Below are 20,913 nucleotides of genomic sequence, written 5' to 3'. Positions count from 1 at the left end.
CAACAACCCTAGGTGGCTTTCCTGCCAGGTGAGAGGATTTGGAAGGAAGGTGGAGGAGGATGTGACTGACTAGCTCTCCTTTCTCCGAGATTTAGAGTTGGTGCAGTCACTTCTGCTGCAATGCTGTTGACTAAGACTTGGTAATGAGGAAATAGACTCTGCTTCTTGATGGGAGGAGCTTCAAGGTCCCATTGGCAAGAGCAGGTGGAGCATTTTTGTAGTGGGTCTGCCACAGCCAATGATGTTAGGGCTTGAAGGAGTCTGTTCTTAGGACTTGCTTGGCTTTTTGCCTCATGCTCACAGATGGCAGCAGCAGTTCCAAGCATCATGTCCTCACACAACAGTGTGTGAAGGCAGGAAGGGTTGAGTCTAAGGATGAGGAAAACTTCCCCAGCTGTCTCCTCTGAGCCTTTCCTTAGGCTCTGGTTAGGGCAAGGCTGTCCCAACCAGAATAGACAAAAGGCTAGGAATACCATGATTAACTTAGAGTTACCTCTAGGCTGGGAGGGACTTGTCTTCTTCTCCTTCTTCATCTTCATCTTCCTCTTTTTTTTGAGACAGGGTCTTGCTCTGTCACCCAGGCTGGAGTGAAGTGGTGTGATCATGACTCTCTGTAGCCTTAATGTCTCTGGCCCAAGTGATCTTCTCACCTCAGCCTCCTGAATAGCTGGGACTACAGGCACACCCACCATGTCTGGCTAATACATTTTTATTTTTATTTTTTTCATAGAGACAGGGTCTTGCTATGTTTCCCAGGTTGGTCTCAAACTCCTGAGCGCAAACAGTTCTCCCACCTTGGCCTCCCAAAGTGCTGAGATTACAGGCATGAGCCACTATTCCCAGCCAAGCTGTCTTCTTTGAACTCTTGGCTTCCAGAAACCTGAACAAAATTGGGGTTCTGAGAGTACAAAGGCAGGAGCGGGGGGTGACAGCTGAGTTGGGAACCAGTAGGGTGTGGAAGAAGAACCTCATGCGGTGTCTTGTACCCACTTATTTTTTCAAACAGACATTTATATTAAGCCTATATGTGTGAGGACGAGAGAATTAAAGGTGAGCGAAACTTGAATCTTCTAAGAAGGTCACATCTAGATGGCAGATACAAGTAAACAGCTGACTGTAGCACAATGGTGGTAAGTGGTAGAGGCGGGGGCTTGGGGGTTAGGGGCAGAATTTTAGGGCTTACATGAGGGCCCAGATCCTCCCCTACTGTTCATGCCTTGTAACCTTGTTCCAAATGCTGATTCTCCGCATTCCCTTGACCTACCTACCTATTCAGCAGCCTCACAACTGAGACGAAGCCACCCCCCAGCAGACTTCTGCAGGATACTCACTTCCATTCTCAGGATTCGCTTTTCTCTTTCAGGGCCAGCCTACCATGGGTTGTTGGTTTTGTGGGTTCTGAGAGTAAAGACCAATGTGGACAGCAAGGCACCACTTTATTAGTATCCAAAGCAAGAGCCAGCTACCTGCAATTCAGGGCTCTCCAGTAAAAGACTGAGTTGAAACCCACAACTGAGACTGCAGGCCAAAGTGGGGGTCTCTTACTGTCATCTACCATGGAGGCAAAATCTATGACAAGCTCTTTTAGAGGCGACTTTCAGGAGGGAGAGAGAGAGAACAAGATCCAAAGGTGGTTCTAAGCCCTCTTACTCAGCTGATTTCATGGAGTGAGAATCATACAGGCAGAAAGGAAAGGGGCCTGGTCTGACCCAAGGGGCCGGGGACTGATGAGCCAGCTGGGTATGAGGACCGACTTAAGGCACAGTAACTCTGGTAACCAGTAAAACGTAGTCCAACCAATGTCTTGGGCTCAACTATTGGGATTAGGAATTTAGCCTTCTTGGAGCCTGTAGTGGGGAAGCTAATAAATGCAAGTATAACTGAGAACTCCCATTTTTCTAAGAAAAAGATAATGATTTTTTAAAATTATTTTTTGCTTTTGTTTTTTTTTTTCTCCATTTCCCCCTATTCCCCACTTCCTACTTAGCCCTTTAGAAATGTAATTCTAACCTCTACCTCCCCTTCAGCAGACACTCCCTACAGGGCAATTTCATCTAACTATGCGCTTAGAAACTCCGGAGTGGAACTCTCCCACCAGGAGACCTCCTCACGGGACAACAGTCAATCTCCAACCCAAAGCCTCCTCCCATCTGGAGAGTTTTGGCTACCTTTACAACCGCGTTCTGCCCACAAAGACAGCAAATCAGCTGCCTGATAGATAAGGCACCAAAGCCAATACGTGTACCCCACCTTGCATGCCATTCATGCTAGGCCCCCTTTAAAAAGTACCTGCTTTCCAAAAGCAAAGTGGTGCCCTTAAGGCACGAAGCCTGTACTTCTTCCCCTAAGCTAGCTATGGAATAAAATGCCACTGTCTTTTTTTTTTTTGAGATGGAGTTTCGCTCTTGCTGCCCAGCTGGAGCGCAATAGCACAATCTTGGCTCGCTGCAACCTCTGCCTCCTAGGTTCAAGTCATTCTCCTGTCTCAGCCTCCCGAGTAGCTGGGATTACAGGTGCCACTGCCTGGCTAATTTTTTTTTTTTTGTATTTTTGGTAAAGATGGGGTTTCACCATGTTGGCTAAGCTAGTCTCAAACTCCTGACCTCAGGTGATCCATCTGCCTTGGCATCCCAAAATGCTAGGATTATAGGTGTGAGCCACCACACCTGGTTAAAAGTCGCTGTCTTTATACAAGACCTCACTCTTGTTAATTGGATTGGGCTCTTCTGGCAGCGAGTAGATCATGTGGACTCTGCAGTAAGTGATACTGTGAAGCCATGTAGCGGGTGGTCGGGGTAAGTGTTTCTTGGCACTGCAGGGGCTCAGGGAGGGTTTCCCGGAGGAATTAACACTTCAATGGGGTCTTGGAAAATGACTTGGAATTTTCATTGTTGAAAATAAAATTCTTAATAGAAGAAATGGCTTGACCAAAAGCGTGGGGCTCAAGAATGGGATGCTGTGTTCAAGGAACTAGGAGCTTGGGATATACAGAGTGAGAGAAAGGGTTCAGGAAAGGCTAGAAAAGTAGGTTGGGCTCAAGATTGTGAAGAGTCCTGAAGCTGCTTAGACATGGGATTCATTCTGAAGGCCATGGGAGCAAGCGGGAGTTTTAGATCAAAGTGACATGCTCAGGTCACATTTTGGAATGATGCCTCTGGCTGAAGCAAGATGGGAGTGGGAGAGACTAGTATTGAGGGGACCTGGTGGGAGTAGTGTCTGATGTAGCCAGTTGCGGGGAAACATGGCTGGGCAGCTCACCCAAGAAATATTTTATCATTGACATTGCTTATAATTGCTAACTGTGATATTAGGGAATATATGGTTGGTTTTCATCCTGTTTCCTGGCATAGGAATCTCCAAAGTGATGTTTTTTTGTATGTCAGTGAGTTTACTGATGGCTGACAGCCCCTGGATAGTTTCAGGACATTGACTGGTCACTGAAAAGACCAAGGCAGGATTATAGGGCTGGAACTTTCAATCCTGCCCCCCAAGGGGTGAGGGGCTGAAGGTCAAGGCTATCATCAATAGCCAGTGGTTAAATCAATCGTGCCTATGTAATGAAGCCTCCGTAAAAACTCCAAAAAGGGCTGGTTTCAAAGAGCTTTCAGATAGCTGAACATATTGAGGTTCCTAGAAGGCGGCACACCCCAGGAGGGCATAAAAGCTCTGTACCCCCTCTCCACACCTTGCTCTGTGCATCTCCTCATCACTATCCTTTGTGATAAACCCGTAAGTGTAAGTAAGTTTCCTGAGTTTCTGCGAGCCACACTAGCAAATTAAGCAAACCCAAGGAGGGGGTCATGGGAACTCCAGTGTATAAAACCAGTTCCTCAGAAGCACAGGCAAAACAACCTGGGGCATATGACTGGCACTGGAAGTTGGGGGCAGTCTTGCAGGACTGAGTCCTCAACCTGTGGGGTCTGATGCTGTCTCCAGGTAGTCAGCATCAGAATTGAATTGGAGGACACCGGCTGGTGTTTGCTGCAATTGCTTGCATGCTGCAGGAGAGGAATCCTCACAGATTTTATCACAGAAGTCTGTGCTGATTGTTGTGGTGTGAGAGCAGAGAAAGAAGTGTGTGATTTTTCTGCTCACAGACACATATGGAAATAAAAAGCAGTCAACTTTTGCCCAGTTTTATTGTTTTAATATCCTCTGTGGACAATACACCCCTTATTGCCTGTGTGGGTGCAGACTGCTCTCCACCTATGGGGAGCTTTTATGGAAATCCAAGCAGAGGACACTACAGCCACTTACTGAGCATCTGCTGGAAGTGCATGGATAGACTGCCTGAGTGTGGGCTCTGCAGCTCAGAGGCGGTTTGAAGAGAACCTTTGTATTTGGGTGCTGCTGCGCTAAGCTGCTGAGACTGCTCTCCAAGTGTTCCGCTCTGAGAGAGTAGAAAATAAGCATACCCTCTAAGAGGGCATAAGGTGGGGAGGGATGGGGTGGTTATCATCATCTGATTGACTTCGGCTGCAGGGTCTCATAGGTTCCACCTCCGTGGCCATGACCACAGTGGCATCCCCTTGATCCTCTCCAGGAACCTAAGAACCCCTTTCTCAGACTGCTTGGAGGGGGTGGTAAGGAACGGTGTCTCCTTGATCTTGGAATGTCCTTCATAAAAATGTCAGGGCTGCCTGGGAATCAAGTTGAGTGGACATGTTTGACAAATAGATTTTTTCAGAAATGAGCCTAATGCTTTGCCTGCAGCCTCTGTTGCTCCTGGCTCGTCTAGGCAGCCCTACTCCCTTCCCTGCCTTTGATGCTGGGAGGTGGTAACATGGCACGTTCCACACACTGGAGACCATCAGTGAGTTTACAGGGTTATAATATTTGCAGAGTAGAAACCGAAGACAGCTTCTTTCCTTGACCTGTTATTACTTTTCGAGTGCAGCCTACATGAAATGGGATGTGATGGTCCAACGGTCCAATTTACTCAGTCGCCTCTGAAAAATGAGAAACTTTGTTGTGTCTATTTGCGGTTGACCTGCTGCCTGATTTTGAATAGAGCACATAACCAATCTGCCATAACTAAATACCGTATACTGGGAGGCTTCAATCACAGACTGATTTTTTAACTGCTGTGGAGGCTAGAAATCCATGATCAAGGTGTCAGCAAATTGGTTTCTGATGAGGGCTCTCTTCATGGCCTGCAGACAGCTGCCTTCTCGCTGAGGAGGAACATGACCTTTCTTCTGTGCACAGAGTGAGAAAGAGCTCCAGTGTCTCTCCCCTTTTTTGAGGTCACCAATTCCATGGGACCAGGGCCTCACCCTTATGAACTCATGTAACCTTAACTACTTCCTTAGAGGTCCATCTTCAAATACAGGCATCCTGAGGTGTAGGGCTTCAGCATATGAGTTTTGGGGAAATACAAACATTGATCCATAATGCATATCCTTAAAGACGTTCTCCTGTTTTGATTGCTTTCAAAGGCTCTCAAGGAGTTCAGACGTAATATGCATAAAAAAGCAGGCAAACTGTGCTTATGCATAGCATAGTAAAGTTTGTGCATTGAACTCAAAAGCTTAAAGAAGACCTGGTTTAAAGATTCATAATCTTAATCATAATCTTAATAAGTTGAATGCCATTGACTTGTGAACAACATGGGTTTAAACTGCATGAGTCCACTTATGCATGGGTTTTCTTCTGCTTCTGCCACCTCTGGGACGGCAAGACCAACCCTTCCTCTTCTTCCTCCTCCTAAGCCTACTCAGTGTGAAAACAACGAGGGTGAAGACCTTTATGATGATCCACTTCCACTTAATAACTAGTAAATATATTTTCTCTTCCTTATGATTTTCTTAGCGTTTTCTCTTCTCTAGCTTGCTTTATTGTAAGAATATAGTACATAATATATGTAACATATGAAATAGCTTTTAAATGACTTTTTATGTTATCAGCAAGGCTCCTGGTCAACAGTAGGTTATTAGTTAAGTTTGGGGGAGTCAAAAGTTACATGCAAATTTTCAACTGCTCAGGGGTTGGCACCACGAATTCCCAAGTTGTTCAAAGTCAACTGTATTTATTTATCAAAGCAATGTCCTAAATAACTATTCAGGGCACTAAAGCCACCTTGTGGAAACTAAAAAGTGCCCATTGACATGGATGTATATGTACATAGAAAAAAGACCGGAATAATATTAATAATAATAGTCACAGCTAGCAGTTACAGAACACTGTGCCTTACATCAGCATTATCCTAAACCTTCTCATCATGGAGGAGCTTCAGTTATAATTTCCATATGTCAGAGGACCAAGTTTGTGTGACTCCAAAGGCAAAGTGATTTTTTTTTTTCTGGGAAGAAGGGACATGCACATTTAAAAAAAAATAGTTTTCTGAAGTCAGTGAATTGTTCATAATGAGCGTTTTTTAGGAAGAGAAAAAACTATTGTGAAAAATTATAATGGATGGCTATGGTAAGAGGCAAACAGGGAAAAGAAATCATCAGCTGTGTATGAGAGCGTTTACCCCTGAATATTCTGAATATTCACCCTTGAATATTCTAGTTGGAGAAGGAAGCTATTAATTTGGACATAAAATGGTATTTTGTTTGCATTTCATTGATGATTATGACATACATATCCTCTTAAAGATAATGTGACCCTTGAGAGTGTCTGGACAATTTTCCTGTAAGTAACAACCCCATTCAAAAGTGGGCAAAAGACATGAACAGACACTTTTCCAAAGAAGACATGCATGCGGTCAATAAGCATATGAAACAAGCTCAATATCACTGATCATTAGAGAAATGCAAATCAAACCTACAATGAGATACCATTTCACACCAGCCAGAGTGGCTACTGCTAAAAAGCATAAACTGTAGACCTAACTTGTTGCATGCCGCTTCTTCACCTCCTGGGAGTGAATGCACAGGGCTTTGGTGACAAATCTGAAGGAAGCAGAAAATCTTACCAAGCTCAAGGTTTTAAGGGATGACACATTCCACATCAATCACAGAAACGGCAGAATGCTTGGGAAACAGCTATTGAGCCTAACTCCAATGAGACTGAGATGGTCAGTGGTATACACTGCGTCAGCAAGAAGGATGGTTCCGATTCTGGTCCTGGACTTCCCTGCTAATGTGGCATAGCCCAAGCTCTGGGGAGTGGAGCCCATTTAAGGATGTGTCCCCCAATAGCTAGCTATTGCCAGAGACTGATCTGGGGCAGAGGATAGGGTGTTTTTAAAGTGCACACAAGGAAGATTCTCAATTGTTCAATTGTATTATATTGCAAGCATAAAATGTTTAGGACTCCCCATGATGATTGCACCTTGTGTCTGAAGGGGAGCTTATTTAAAGGAAGACAACCTGTTAGTCTTACTCCTTAGAAGGCACTTTAAGAATATTTGGTTGATCATGTAGTCCTGGATAAGCAGGAAGAAAAAGAAAGGATGAATTTAAACTTATTTTACTCAACGAAGGACATTAACATTGGATTATCAGGCGGTACCTAATGGTACAAGGAGTGTAAGCAAGTGGTGCTCAACATTAGATGTTCACATTGATAATCCCCTAATGCCCTCATCTTCTGCTAAATTTGGAATCTTGTGCATTAGCTGACAGACGAGCATTCTCATGGTGGCCCTGTCAGTCAGCCTGTATCATCATCTTTTCTGTATAATAATGCTGTATGTATAATAATTTGGCAATTTTATTGCATTTTTGTCCTTATTTTGTAAAAATGAGAAGAAAATAAAGACATCTACAATACAAAGCATAGGTGTTAAAACTTAATAGAGCTGAGGCAAGATGAAAATCGTTAGATTTGCCTAAAGTGCTCTATCAGATGTTCACTGGAATTCAGCCAATTGAACATGTATTGAAGTGCAAAGGAAGGTAACGTATTTAAAGATCATGTGTGAAGTGCTGGAAATACACCATCAATGATTATGTCTAAAAGGCAAAGTGTGAAGGAGGGTTTTGTACCATGTTAGCTTGCCAGCATAGAAACCTCATACAACACATGATCTTTTGCACACTTTTCTGTCAGTAAATTTCCATTTCCAGAAATTATACCTAAAAATGGGATTGACAATATAGAGAGGAGAGAGGGAAACAGGCTTTCAAAGAAAAAACATGTGATCTCCAAGTTGTAGAATTTTAGGGTAGGGATGAGACAGAAGAATAAATGTTATTTGAACCAAAGCAATATGTACTGGTTGTTGCTGTAGTAAAGCATAGCGCTTTAAACAAATTCTCCAGCCTGTATGTACTGAGGTCCTCCTTTCTTCTAGACACTGGAGCTTACATGTGTGTGTGTGCTGATGAGGAGGAGGAGTTGAAGGAGATGTTAATCCATTAAGCCCAAATGTAAAATTGTACCTGTGCACATGTTACTAGAAACGGGTACCTACAAAACTGCTATGAAAGTCCAAATTAGGGACATTTAAGTTAATGACATTTTAGCTGATATTTAAGTCAGAGGAGGTGGAAACCGCATTCTAGGCAGAGGGGACAGTGTATCCAAAAGCCTTATGATGAGAGAAACAGGGTAAGTATGAGGACAGTGAGCTTGGAGCTAGGTCCATAGGTTGAGTTTTATCTTCAGCCTTGGAGACATGGGATGAATGCCTTAGTTGGGTTTCATGTGGTGGGGTCATAAAATGGTTTGGCAGTTCTCACACTGCTATAAAGAACCACCTGAGACTTGATCATTTATAAGGAAAAGAGGTTTGATTGACTCACAGTTCCACAGACTGTACAGGGAACATGACTGAGGAGGCTTCAGGAAACTTATAATCCTGGTGGAAGGGTGAAGGAGAAGCAAACATGTCTTCACGCGGTGGCGGGAGAGAGAGAGAGCAAAGCGGGAAGTGCTACACACTTTCAAACAACAAGATCTCATGAGAACTCACTCACTGTCATGAGAACAGCAAGTGGGAAATCCACCCCCATGATCCAATCACCTCCCACCAGGTCCCTCCCCCAACATTGGGGATTACAATTCAACATGAGATTTGAGTGGGGACACAGCCAAACCATACCAGGTGGGGTAATATGATCAGAATTGTGGGTGAAAGTATTGGTCTGGCCACAGTGAAATGGGTTGGAGGGACTGGGTGGGTGCAGGTGGACCAATCATAAAACTGCTGTCAGTGACCAGGTGAAAGGTGGTACTAGGTCAATAGTGACAGAGATGGAAAGAGGTGAAATGATTTGAGAGCTTTGGGAGGCTGAAAACTTAGGGACTTGGGAATAAGCTAGAGGCAGAAAGGGAGGAAGAGGATGACTTCCAGGCCTTAATAATATAAAATAGTAGATAATTCAGCAGTCACTTCATTTTGGTATTGGAATGAAATATGATTTGGGTGGAGGGCGAAACAGTGATCATGTTTTTAAAAAACACTTTACTTTTTATTAAAGTAATGCACATAGTTTGAAAAGCCAAACAATAGTTGTGTTAGGCCATTCTCGCATTACCATAATGAAATACCTGCGACTGGATAATTTATAAGAGAAGAAGTTTAATTGACTCATGGTTCTGTAGCTTGTACAGGAAGCATGGAGGTACCTGCTTCTGGGGAGGCTTCAGGGAGCTTTTACTAATGGTAGAAGGCAGAGTGGGAGCAGGCAGTTCTCACGGTGAAACCAGAGGCAAGAGAGCAAGGCGGGCAGTGCCACATACTTTTTAACAACCACATCTCATGAGAACTCACTCGCTATCTCAAGGACGGCACCAAGGGAATGGCGCTAAACCATTCATGAGAAACGCACCCCCATTACCCAGTCACCTCCCACCAGGCCCCACCTCTGACAGTGGGGATGACATTTGACATAACGTTTGGGTGGAGACACAGATCTAAAACCATGTCAATAGTATAAGACTTCCAAGGAAAACGAGCTTGCCCATGTCTCTCTTTTTCTCACCATGAAGCCAAGTCCACAGGGGGATGACGTTCGATTATTTTGTTTTCCAGGATTGACCTTTATTTTTTCCCAGTAAATGCATATGTTGCTCTTTCTTGATTTACTTTTTTTTATGGATACATGTAACAAACAGAATTCCCTGTCCTCATGGTGCTTTCATTCTAGTAGGAAGAATAAGCAAATGTTTAAATGAAATCCTACTCTAGCCATCTCATTATAATGAAGTGGTGCTCTTTACAGAGATGATTGTAAATGATGTGGAGAAAAGGAAATGACAGCAGAGGTAATGTAGGGGATGTCAGGGAAGAAGTGCAATGTTAAATAAGGGAAGGGGGTGAGCTTACTGAGAAGACAGCAACTGAGCACAGAATCTGAAGGATGGGAGGAATGGATATTGGGGGAAGGGCATGATAAGCAAAGAGAACAGCATATGCAAAGGCCCTGAGGTGGGAGGATGTGGAGTAAACTGAGGAACAGAACCCCAAAGGGGCCTTTACTGCTGGAGGAAGGTGAATGAGGAGGAGAGTCATTCCGGTGGGGTAAGTCAGGGTGACACAGATTGGGTAGGGCCTTTGGGCTACTGTAAGGGCTGTGACTCTGTGTGATGGGCATTACCTCTTGCTTTTGTCCATGAAGTCGTATGTCCTCTACCGCTTTCTCTGCCTCCCCCGTAAGTTTTTTGGTTAAATCAGTGTTCAGTGTTTCTGTCATTATCACTATCAAAGACTATTTTCTGCATTGCCAAGCAGTATATTATACTATTTATTGAATCTCTTGTAAACAGCTTGTTAATAATTGCCTCATTTTCTTCACCTGCTTAATTTTCAGTGTTCCTGTTTATAATTGTCTCCAGATTTGCCAATGGAGTTGGAAGAACCTCCAAACATGGTTTTTCATGGGATCAGATGCATCAGGCTCTGACCATTCGTTTCCTTTCCCCCGGAGCCCTCCCTCCCCACTGTCTTGCCTGCATTCTCTCTGCCCTGTACAGCTGGCGTCCTGCGAAGTCCTTTTCCTCCCCTTCTACATTGGGTCTTTGTTTTCCCAGACTGTTTTCTTCTTGCTTGGTTTATTTCTTCTCTGGATGGGGTAAACCCTTCAGTAGGGTAAGAAAGGGTAAATAGAAAGCACAGTTTTGAACTTGCATGCCTAAAAGTGCCTTTATCCAGTTCTTAAACTCCGTTAATTACTGGATGGATGTTAAATTCCAGAATGAGTGTCATGGTTTCTTAGAATTTTGCAAGCATTGCTCCGCGGCTTCTTAACTTCCACCCTTGCTGTGAGAAGTCCATGCTTTTCTGATTTCTTTGCAGGTGAACTTTTCTCCCTCTGGAGGTGGTTAAGATTTTCTCTGTGTGGGTGCTTTGCAATCATGGCTACGTGCATTGCTGTGGATGTGTTGGACATCACGCACAGGGTTCCTAGAAAAAACAGAGGATGCCTATTAGATCTGAATTTCAGATAAACTAGGAGTAATTTTTGCAATGTTTGGGATGTACTTACACTAAAAGATTACTCCCTATATAAAATTTCCTTTTTGTTTGTTTTTGCTAAACCTGTCAACCTCAGAACTCAGGGTTTTCAGTCTAGAGACTCGGTTTGGAGACATTTTCATGTGTCATTTCTTTTCTTTTAAATTAAAGTATTAGTCTAAGCACAGGAAGGTAAAATATTTCATAAGGCTTACAAAAACAATAATAATCCCCTGCCCTACCCTTCCTCATCCCTGTCTTGCATTCTTCCAAATCAACTTCTTCAAACTCTTCAGCTGTTTCTTCTAGATTTGCCACTGGATTTCTCAGTTCAGGTTGCCGATCCTTCATTTCAAATATGGGGACCAGACATGTTTCAGATTTTAGAGATTTTTGGATTCTGGAATATTTGCATATACATAATGAGATATCTTGGGGATGGTACCCAAGTCTAAACCAAAATTCATTTATGTTTCATATACACTTTATACACATAGCCCGAAGGTAGCTTTAAAATAACTTCGTGCATGAAACAAAGTTTGTGTACATTGAATCACCAGAAAGCATAGGGCACTATTTCATGTTGGCACCAACACATTCAGATTTTGGAGCATTTGGATTCTGGATTTTGGGATTAGGGATGTAAGACCTGTAACGCACTCACATTGCTTTTTAATTTTTATTTTTTAAGTCTTAAGAAAATTGACTTATGGAAGATAAGAATTTAGCTTTCTTACACCACCCACTGTTACTCTGCACAATATAGACAAACACCCTTCTCAGCCCACTGAAGTATAAATGACATATTTTAATAAATATTCATATTTAATAAATAGTTCAGTGTTCATCCTGCTTTATTATGATGGTGCCAATAGTATCCCTCCTCAAGCCACTTAACGCGCAGTGCTGTCATTCTGTTTTCTTTCTTGTACTACTTTTTGTTTTCTTCTGGAGCTACTGAATATCTTCTTTTCATTGTTTAGTTTTCTATATGCCTATCACTGATACCCAAATGGAGAGTGGAGTTCAGCAAACTTCCCAGCAGAAACGTCAATCTCCGCTTACATGCAGATGCGTGCAGATTAAGGCTTTTCCTTAATCACATGTATGTGCGAAGAGTCATGAGTTTTCTGCTCATTTTCCTTTGAAACAACCAAAGAAACTTTGACCATTTGCTAAGGTGCCACCTTTCACCTGATGGCCACCGGAATTTCACACAGAGATTTTTGCTCTTTTTTCCTGCCACTTTGCAAGAGCTACTGCACGCTGACGAAGCCAGTAGAAAGCTCCCCGGACAATGTCCTTGTGAATCTGATGCCAGAGGGTCAGTGACAGTCACCAGGCAAACTACTGCCCTGAACACCAGGCTTTACAGTTACATTTGTGCTTTAGTAATATCACAAGTTACGCCATGTTACAGACCTTTGAGTTTGCTCCCAAATTATTGAAATGACACATATGAAATCTTTCCCTTCTGCAGAAGTCTACTGCATGGGCACAATCATGATACCAACTGGAGTTTATGGAAATTTTATTTACCTTTTTCAAAGCAGTTTCATGGACACCTTAATGTTGCTGCTCCTGTTTCACGTGCAGAAACAGAAATGACAATGATTGTTGGTTTGTTTGTTTAGCCAGGCTCTCTCTCACCTTCATCTTGACTTCCGGGGCCACTCTGTCCTCCTGCTCCAGGATGGTCTAGGCCTGTTGCTTCACCACTGTCCTGGAACACCCCTTAACTATTGCCCCGCCTCTCTGCTATAAGTAGTTGCTTTGATGAGGATAGCATTTGAGGTTGAAAACCACCTCCATTGTCTTCTAGCTTCTAGTGATGCTTTTGGTAAAATCTGATATCCTAATTTCTAAATTTCATGATGCTATACCTTGATGTAAGTCTATCTTTATCCATTGTCCTGGGTGTTCAGTGGACACTCTGGGTCTGGAAATGCATGGTTTCAATTCTTGAACATTTAAAAAAACTGTTTCTTTAACCATTTCTTTCATTCTTTTTGCCTATTCTCTTTTTCATTAACTCTATTATTAGACTTTGGATCCCCTGGGCTGGTTCTCAAATTTCCTTATTTTTTCTCTATTCTTTTTCTTTGTAGTCTATCCTACTTTCTGGGAGAGTTCCTCGTCTTTATTTTCTAGCTCTTCTATTGAAGCTTCTATTTGGGTTGTCATATTTTTAATTTCCAAAGCATTATTTTCTTCTTCTTGTGTGGTTTCTTTTCTTTCTTTCTTTCTTTCTTTCTTTTTTTTTTTTTAATAGAAGGCTATTCTTGTTTCATGGTTAAAATATTCCATCTTATTTATCCAAGGATTTTTAATATATGTGAAGTTTTTTTCTTGCTTCTGGAATTTTCTGTTTTCTCTGAGTTTCTGTCTTTGGTTTTGACCTTTCGGAGACTTTCCTGAGATGTTTGTAATTTGAGGATCTCTGTTCATTTTCATGAGTGAAGTACTAAGAAGCTTACTGGAATCTCTGTGTCTTTGGGTCTTGTGGAATGGTGAGCTCACTGCAGAATGATGAAGCTGGGGTCAGGCTGTCTCACTGGGGGCCTCCAGTGTCTACAGGCTTTTATTCTTGGAATCCTTTGGTTTCTCCAGGAAAAAAATTCTCCAACTCCCTGTTTGATATTATCCTGGGAACAGAGCAGGGGAAGTGGCCAACTCTCTCACCATTCAGCATCTGACTTCCCCTCACACTTAACTCCTTGCTTTCAGTACGGTACCTCCAGAGCCTTATGCGGTGTAGCTTTCCTTGAGTCTAGGCCCTTCTGGTCAAGTTTCTCCAGAACAAATTTTACATCTTTTGACGAGGAGGTGGGCTGGGTAGCTGCTTGGCTTTGTGAGATTGCAAAGGAGACCTGAAAAGGTGTGTCTCACTGCATCCAGTTTTTAGCCCTGTCCTGTAGCCCTGCTTCTGTTATATCTGACACCCTCAACTCCTCAGCCTTTATGGGTTCCTGGGGGTAAGTCAACTTGTATCTCATTGGCATCAGCAGGGACCCAGGCTTTAAGTCTTGCCCCTCTCCCAAGTCAATTGCTCTCCCTCCAGGGGCTTTCCATCATCTGCAAATTGGCTTTTAATTATTTCATCCACTGTTCTGATTTATAGTGATTTATATTCTGATTGTAATTTACCTCCTCTGTCTTCTGTAGAAATTTCCTTTACTGTTATTTTCGAGGGTTCCAGGAGAGAGCAAAAAAAAAAAAATCCAACTTTTTAATCTGCCATTTTAAACTCTAAATCAGATGGACTTCTCCAGTGATGTTTTTTTTGGACTCATATAAAAATTATGGTGCATTCCCCAATAACATACTGTAGGTGGAGCCATAGAGCAGTCCAGGAAGAAAGCTCCTGACGTGTAATTTACATTCACAGCAGGAGAATTGAGTCTAGTGACCCTTAGCATTTGGAACTTGTGTTCAGGCACCTGACACAACTCCACACTTATGAATGCAGAAGTGCTTGTGCAGGCTTTTCCTTAATCACATGTATGTGCGAAGAGTCATCAGTTTTCTGCTCATTTTCCTTTGAAACAACCAAAGAAACTTTGACCATTTGCTAAGGCGCCTCCTTTCACCTGATGGCCACCGGAATTTCACACAGAGATTTTTGCTCTTTTTTCCTGCCACTTTGCAAGAGCTATTGCACGGTGACGAAGCCAGTAGAAAGCTCCCCGGACAATGTCCTTGTGAGTCTGATGCCAGAGGGTCAGTGACAGTCACCAGGCAAACTACTGCCCTGAACACCAGGCTTCACAGTTACATTTGTGCTTTAGTAATATCACAAGTTACTCCATGTTACAGACCTTTGGGTTGGCTCCCAAATTATTGAAATGACACATGTGAAGTCTTTCCCTTCTGCAGAAGTCTGCTGCATGGGCACAATCATGATACCAACTGGAGTTTATGGAAACCTTATTTACCTTTTTCAAAGCAGTTTCATGGACACCTTAATGTTGCTGCTCCTGTTTCACATGTAGAAACAGAAATGACAATGATTGTTCGTTTGTTTGTTTAACCAGACGTTGGCTTTGTGGAGCGCTTTGTGGTAGTCACAGAGACACATGGATTGTGTCAGGGATGACAGCGACAGGAGTCCATCTTTGCCCAGGCCACGGGAGAGGCGGATGTTAACACAGGACTTTAGGCTTTGCCATAGAAAATCACTGCATACCTACTGTGTGGGCCAGATGGTAAAGGCAGCAGGAGTGCAGAGCAGAGAGAGAGAGATCAGTCATGCAGGGGGCAGCCAGAGGGGTTCTTGGGGGTGGGGGTTCAGCCTGACTTAGAGGGACTGGACTCCGCATTGTGGGAAGGAGACTCGAGAACATTCTGGGAGGGTAGGGGCAGGATAAGGAGGAGCCAGGCGGTGGCAGGAACTCTTTCAGGGAGGGAGGAACACGCCTGTTGCTGGTGCAGGTTGAGCATCCGAGATGGACCCCTGGGACCATGTGGACAGTAGGGGTGTCCAGGAGCAGTGAGACCAGCTGGATAGATCAAATGAGACTGTGCTTTCTGGGATCTGGAAGTCAGGCACACGGCTTGGACTTGACTCTAGAGGGCCCCGGGGCCATTAAAGGTGGAGAATTAATGACAGCAGTATTAAGGACAACATGGGCAGAAATGGCTTCAGGTTGCACCAGCTCAGTCACTGATTAGTTGCTGGGGTTCACTGGGTGGCAGTGGGAGGTATGGTTTAAGCAGACCAGGGAGCCTAGAGATAAGGGCCCAGTAGGACAGCATGAAGCAAACGCCAGCAGGGTGAGGAAGGACACTGGTGCTCCTAGGTTTCTGGGTTCCACCCCTCACATGACGTACCCTTGTATCGCTAACTACATGCCCTTTTGTTCTGGTTCATCTCTGGCAGGAAAAATGCTGGCAGGTGCTTCAAGCAAGGACACCTACGCATAGAATTCTGACAGCGGCTGGACCCTCAACTTCTTCAGAAGACTGACTGGGTGATCTGGCCTGACACCCGTCTGGTGGCCTCCCATGAACAGGAACCAAGCCAGAAAGAGCTGAGACCAGACCCGCTGTCCCTAAAGACCGGGCCCAGAATGTCAGGGTGAAGCTGTAGGGGGAGGGTGAAAGCTGGTGATGTGGGCAGAGACCAGCTATGGGGTGGTCAGGGGATTCTGGGAGGTGCATGGCTATGCTGCAGACCCACCCAGGACAGGGGTGGCTGTGGAAGAATGACAAATAAATACATGGCAAAGTCTCAGGGGCTGTGCATTATGCCATGAGAAAACACTGACGGCCAAGTGAGGCAGACAGGCCAGCAGGAGCAGGCAGGTATCCACGATTCAGAGCACCTGCTGCTTTCCTGCGTCCTCACTGCACTGGAGGATGTGATGGCCACCCTCAAATCACCAGGAAGAGAGCTTGATCACCCTCTGCGGTGACCTGGGCCACAGATAGGGGACATTCTGCAAGAAGGCAAGATGCATAACCCATGCTCTAAGAGTTATCTGCCTCTGATATACATATGCCTGGGCAAATATCAAGGGCAGAGTTATTATTTTTTTTTATGTGGACTTCCCAGAGGCCAGACGATGCTGTGTGCAGGGTCTCCCAGGTACAGGAAGGACGTTCTTTCTGTTCACCCACATTGTTCTTGTAGCTGATGGATGTTCTCTCTCGGACTGTCCTCAGTGGAAGGGGGTAACGTTACTTCTCAACAATCAAACAAGTCCTGTACTCTTCCAGGATCTCTGGTTGGGGACATTCCCATGGCTAGTCACTCATTCCAGTATCTTTTCTGCTTTGTGACAAAACGAAGGATCAGGATGATTTTCCTAAATAGGAAAGAAAATTAGGAAAGCTGGGGCTCCAGGTTGCTTTAATGCCCACACCTTCCTAGATTGTCCTGAGTGCTGGGGCTTCGTTACCAGGCTGCAGAAGACAGCAGGGCCATGTGTCTAAAAGGGCACCTGATACAGAACTGTCAATCATCAAATGTGTGGTGAATGAATGAGTGAGGAAGTCAGTGAAGGAAGTGTTGGGTCTCGTTAATACATACAGTTAAAACACTTACATACAAATAATCAGGGGCTCACACGTTGTTTTCTACAAGTGAAGGTGGTTGTCAAACATCCCTGAAAAACACACAAGCACACGCACACATGAACATACACACCCTTTTCCCTGCCAGCCATCTCTAAATAAACCCAATGACTCTACTAGAAAACCCCAATCAATTTCCTACTAAATAAACCCAACAATTCTGACATCTCCTGTGAGGGTCTGTGTCAAACATTGATTTGTTCATTCAACAAGTGTTTGCTGAGCGCCTATGTTCTGAGCACATTTCTTGGTGCTGGAGATTCACTAATGAAAAAAAGCAAGAAGAGTCCATGCCCCTACAAAGGCTGGGTTCTGGTTGGGGAGAAAGGCACATAATACGCTAAATAATTAAAATATATTATATGCTAGGTGAGTATAGGCAACAGAGGAGAATCAAGCAAGGGGGCCAGAGAGTACAGCAGGAGTGTATGTGTGTGTTTGTGTTGGGATGGGGAGTGGACAGCAGCTTACAGGAGGGGAGACTCGGGAAGTAGGACTTACAAGGTAATGTTTGCATAAAGAGCAGAATGAGGCCAAGGGGAGCCAGGGGGATGTGCGGTGCAGGGGAGGGTCGGAAGCATCCTCGGAGGAGGAGCAAGTGCAAAGGCCCTGAGGTAGGTGCATGGCTGGCATGTTCCAGGAACAGCAAGGAGGGCACTGTGGCTCGCAGGACGCAGTGAGGCATCAGGACTTCACTTGTACTGTGAGTTGGAGGGGAATCCATTCCTCCTGGGTTCTGAGCAGAGATGGGATATGACCGGATGTAAATTGCAACCGAATTACCAGTTAGGAGGCTGTTCGAATGATCCAGGAGAGAGCCTGAGGCTGGCTTGGACCAGGCTGCTGCAGTGCAGGTGGTGAGACGTGAACAGCTCTGGATCATTTTGCAGAGCGTGCCGGCAGGAGGAACTGGACGTGGAGTGGGCACGAGAGAAGGTGAAGGCCAGGAGGACTCCAAGGTGGTGAACTTGAGTGGTGGGTGGAAGACGGGAAAGGCTGCCAAGCCAGCAACTGGTCCTGGAGGCTAGATCCCCATCCCTGGATGCTGTTTGAGGCTGGTTGCTGCCCCTCCCAGAAGCTCCCAGAGGCTGGCCTGCGGGGCCATCCTAGCCAGTGAAACAGGCTCTGATGCCAGCCGACCCTCCTCCACATTTCCTAATAGGTCTAGTGGGGCCTGACTCCATGTCCCAGCCTCCGCCTTTCTCTCAAGGAAGCCAGTGGGAGGGGGCACTGCCATTGTCCTTCCCTGCTTGTCTTCCTGACCCCAAGTCAGGGTGGGGGGCATCTGAGCGTCTGTGATACATTCTCAGTCTCTCACCCTTCCTGCCCTTCACACACCCACCCCCAATTTTATTCACTACCTTCTTCACATTCCTGTTGTCCACACTCACACTAGAGCAGGCCAGGTCTGCTTCTTGGCTGGCCATGTGACAGAGCACCTATAAGAAAGTAGCTAGAGAACCCCAAGTGCTCTCGGGCCAGGGAAGTGCTATCAAGTCTATGGTGACAGAGCAGTAGAGACAGATTATCTGGAAGGTGCTCCTCCCACCTAGCCACTCCTAGGAAAGTTGGGGACATGACTGGCACTGACTCCAGCTGGCAAGCGACATCTGGTGGAAGCTACTCCAAAATGGGGAGCAGGAGAGCAACTACACTGGGGTAGAGGCGGTGGGGAAGGGAAAGCTGGTTGCATGGAGGACCTCAGCAGAAGGACCTGAAACCATTCTGGAGCAAAGAAGAAAATCCAGTGGGAGGCTGAGAACACCTCCATCATAGCTCCCGAGGGAGGGCCAGGGTGGTCTCTTCCAGAGTGGACAGATAATGGAGGACGGCCACCCAGCATCTGCAAGCAGGAGGGCTGATGGCCCAGGCTGCCGTGCAACTGTCCCGGCTCTCTGCTGTCTGCTTGTCGTTGGAATGCGTCACTCCAGGGGTGACTCTTGTCTTTATTTGAGGGTGAGGTAGCAGAGAACCATTTTGCCAGGACACTCCCGTGTGCTGCAGGCTGATATTGGACAGATTCTGTTTCCAGAGCTCAGCTGGGCTGGCTGACGGCCATGGAGCTTCCTGGGCCGTCGAAGGGGAGACCCCGGGGCTCTTTATTCACTCGAGTATGTGGTGGCCACAGCATGGGAGAGAGGAACAAGCTTTGGGATGAAGCATAAAGACCTGGGGGCCAGCCGCAGCCCTGCCGCTACCTCACTGTGGTTTCACATCAACACTCCACACCCTGATCCCCTAGTTAGCTCATCGGGAAATGGGGAAATGGGGAAATCTTCTCCAGTGTCTCCTCCCACTTTAGTAATTCTGAGATTAGTAACTGTGGAAAGAATAACCAAGGGTGAACCGATTTCTGGGACCTTCCTGGAAAAGGGAAGCCCTTTCCTCTTGCCTAGGGAGATTCATGTAAACCTGTCAAGCATCCATACTCTGTGGCAGGCATTTATAACAACCAGGTTACTCTGGCTCTTATTGCAGTGATTCTGCATCCAGGCAAGAATGGAAGGTTCTGGGATGACCTGTGATGTAGGGTTGCTGTGATGATCAAATGAGTCGCTGTAAGTATATTGCTTCCCGTGCCTGCCCGGTTTAAGTGTTAGCCATTGTCCTGATTATCATCACTATTATGGGATGGGTCACATAGACTTTCTCTTTCTGCTAAGGAAGTCTAGAACTCCTCTGCTTTATTTTCATGGGGCTCCTAGACAAAGCTAACAGCCCTGATTGAACCCTGGGTCTGGACTCTTTGGCTCTGTGGGCCGTAGAGGAGGACCCAGCTCTCAGCTCCATCTCAGAGCTAAGAGAGATGGAGCCAACCTGGTTGCTGGGGGGAGGGGCAGTGGGAGAGGTGAGGATAAGGTGAATCCGATGGCTGTCGCGACAGCCAAGTGCGGTGACGTTCATAAAAGTGCGTGCGGCTACCAGACCTCCTCCAAGTGTAGAAGGCCATGAATGATCCTGCTGGCGGCCTCTTAGATGAACAATGAGCCATGACTTATTCGGTCATCTCTATGGAGTCCTCGTGTGTCAAAGCACTTTAGAGACAGGAAGTCAGCTGGTGGACCTGCACACCACAGCCTCTAGCAAATGAAGGAAAGCAAGCTTCAGGGAAGGGAGAGTGGTTGGTTCACGGTGAGGCAGGGCTGGAAGAGGTTTCCAGGGTAGGGGAGCAGCACTCGGGAGCTCTGGCTTCAACCCGGCCTGTGGCTGAAGGTAAGACTACAATCAGAGATCAAGAGTAATTGTCTCTATGGCCAAGGCCTGCATGTGCTGGACATGATGAAACAAATGAATGAACGAACAAACAAACAAACACACAACTTCTAGAAACCAACACGCAACTTCCTGTAGAAGTTGTGTGTGACCTGAGGTCTATGCATGAGAATCTTTGAGCCGCAGACATCAGCCCTGTAGCATCCAGCAGAGCCTTCCCGCTTTCCTTGAAGATTCAGAGCCACATTCGCTCTCTGACGTCTGCCCACTAGAGGGAG

The 20,913-nt window shown here is 45.4% G+C and overlaps 1 long non-coding RNA gene and 1 other non-coding gene across 2 annotated transcripts in view; one reads left to right on the top strand and one right to left on the bottom strand.

The window, feature by feature from the left end:
• Nucleotides 1-410: 410 nt before the first annotated feature.
• The window catches only part of LOC119473804, a 58,775-nt gene continuing 38,272 nt past the window's right edge, over nucleotides 411-20,913 (bottom strand). The window contains exons 2-4 of the long non-coding RNA XR_005203041.1: nucleotides 10,926-11,296; nucleotides 9,630-9,632; nucleotides 411-422 (exon numbers count right to left, since the gene is read on the bottom strand). This is a non-coding gene — a long non-coding RNA (uncharacterized LOC119473804). The remainder of the gene's footprint in view (nucleotides 423-9,629; nucleotides 9,633-10,925; nucleotides 11,297-20,913) is intronic.
• On the top strand, nucleotides 2,593-17,588 carry LOC108316362. The gene is made up of 2 exons (XR_005203040.1): nucleotides 2,593-2,795; nucleotides 16,227-17,588. It is a non-coding gene; the product is annotated as an uncharacterized LOC108316362 (transcript).

The sequence above is a fragment of the Cebus imitator genome, unplaced genomic scaffold (genome assembly GCF_001604975.1).
Source record: "Cebus imitator isolate Cc_AM_T3 unplaced genomic scaffold, Cebus_imitator-1.0 Scaffold187, whole genome shotgun sequence".
NCBI classification, from domain to species: domain Eukaryota; kingdom Metazoa; phylum Chordata; class Mammalia; order Primates; family Cebidae; genus Cebus; species Cebus imitator.
This window is presented reverse-complemented; position numbering and strand designations above follow the sequence as displayed.